The 2,231-nt window shown below is 47.9% G+C and overlaps 1 pseudogene across 1 annotated transcript; it reads left to right on the forward strand.

Moving 5' to 3' along the window:
* The first annotated feature begins 494 nt into the window (after positions 1-494).
* LOC309866658 (keratin, type II cytoskeletal 8 pseudogene) lies at positions 495-1,742 on the forward strand (annotated as a pseudogene). Its single transcript has one exon. The product of its transcript is annotated as a keratin, type II cytoskeletal 8 pseudogene (transcript).
* Positions 1,743-2,231: the final 489 nt, after the last annotated feature.

Raw genomic sequence — 2,231 nt, forward strand, 5'->3', positions numbered from 1 at the left:
CAAATGCAATGCATATATCTTCATTGTATCCATGTTTTAAAAAATTAAGCTATAAAAAACATTTTGGGGAAAAAGTTCCTACCGCCTTCAATATAGTACATCATTTACTGTCTGTCTTCTCCCCATAAGAAATAGATTCTTGAAGGCAGGTATTTTACTTCTTATTGTTGTTCTTTTTTTTTTTTTAAGATTTTATTTATTTATTTGACAGAGATCACAATTAGGCAGAGAGGCTGGCAGAGAGAGGGGAAGGGAAGCAGGCTCCCTGCTGAGCAGAGAGCCTTATGTGGAGCTTGATCCCAGGACCCTGGGATCACGACCTGAGCCAAAAGCAGAGGCTTTAACCCACTGAGCCACCCAGGGTGGCTTGTTGTTGCTCTTTACTGGTATCCTGGGTAGGTACCCAGAATAGTGCCTAAATCATAATAGGTGCTTAAATAGTTCATGAATGAATGGATGGACATGTCTTAGTCTGTTTGGGCTGCCATAACAAAATGTCACAGAGCAGAAACTTATTTCTCACAGTTCTGGAGGATGAAAGCCCAAGATCAGAGCATGGAACCAACATCCAAGCTGTGCACACCCAGGAGATCAAGACCATCAACATCAAATTTGCCTCCTTCATCAACAAAATGAGGCACCTGGAGTAGCAGAATAAAATTCTGGAAACCAAGTGGAGCCTTCTACAGCATCAGAAAACTACTCAGAGAAACAACAACATGTTCAAGAGCTACATCAACAACCTCTGGTGGCAACTGGACACCCTGGGCCCAGAGAAGCTGGAGGTAGAGCTTGGCAACATGCAGGGGCTGGTGGAGGACTTCAAGAATAAATAGGAGGAGATCAAAGAGCCTGCAGACACTGAGAATGATTTTGTCCTCATAAAGAAGGGTGTGGATGAAGCTTACATGAACAAGGTAGAACTAGTCTCCCACCTGGATGGGCTGACTGACGAGATCAGCTTCTTAAGGCAGCTGTATGAAGAGAAGATCGTGAGCTACAGTCCTAGATCTCCAACACATCAGTGGTGCTATCCATGGACAAGAGCTGCTCCCTGGACATAGATGGCATGATCGCTGAAGCCAATGCCCAATATGAAGACATTGCCAACCATACCCGGGGTGCAGCCAAGACCATGTACCAGATCAAGTATGAGTAGCTGCAGACACTGGCTGGGAAACACAGGGATGACCTCAGTAGAGACGAAGATTTCCAAGATGAACCAGAGAAGCAGCTGACACCAGGCTGAGATTGAGGCCCTCAGAAACCAGAGGGCCAGCCTGGAGGCTGCCATTGCTGATGCCAAGCACCATGTGGAGCTGGCCATTAAGGATGCCAGTGCTAAGGTGGCCGAGCTGGAGGCTGCCCTGCAGTAAGCCAAGCAGGACATGGCCCAGCACCTGTGTGAATACCAGGAACTCGTGAACGTCAAGCTGGTTCTGGAAATTGTGATTGCCACCTACCACAAGCTGCTGGGAGGTGAGGAGAGCTGGCTGGAGTCTGGGATGCAGAACATGAGTATCCATACTAAGACCATCAGCGTCTTCCCAGGTGGGCTGAGCTGGGCCCCTCAGGGGCTCACAAACCCTGGCCTCAACTATGGCCTGTGCACCTCCCAGTCTAGCTTTGGCCCTGCTGGTTCCTTCAGCCATAGCAGCTCCTCCAAGGCTATGGTGGTGAAGAACATCGAGACCTGTGATACGAAGTTGGTGTTCCAGTCATCTGTTGTCCTGTACAAGTGAACAACCACCGTGGTCCCTCCCAGCCTCCCTGCTCTTGTGGCTGCTATAGAGCTTTGGGGGAAGGAGCTGTGCAGGGGAATGTTTCAAACAGGAGATCCACCTAAGACTCAGTCCCAGTCCTCAGCCTACCCCTGGGGGGAGTCTATTGCCCTGGGTACCCTTCTTGTCTATGGCCCAACTAAAAGCCAATTTGAGTGTTTTTTCCCAAATAAAGCCTCAGTTAATTCTGCCAATCCCACCCCCTCCTCCAGCAAAAAAAAAAAAAAAAAAAAAAAAAGAATCCCTCATTCAGGCATGCCCTATTCATGGGGCCCTGATGGTAATGCAATTTTTTACTGGCTCAGAGATAGGATCTAACAGGGCCTGGCACCATGGATAGAGAGGATTACTGACAAAGGTGGACAAAGGATTGTTCTCTTCACAGGATCTCCACTAGCTAGCAGTGGGTTCCTCTTAATCTGCATTAACAATGTGGTTATAGTCCTTGAA

The sequence above is a fragment of the Mustela nivalis genome (genome assembly GCF_964662115.1).
Source record: "Mustela nivalis genome assembly, chromosome: 6".
In the NCBI taxonomy this organism is placed as follows: domain Eukaryota; kingdom Metazoa; phylum Chordata; class Mammalia; order Carnivora; family Mustelidae; genus Mustela; species Mustela nivalis.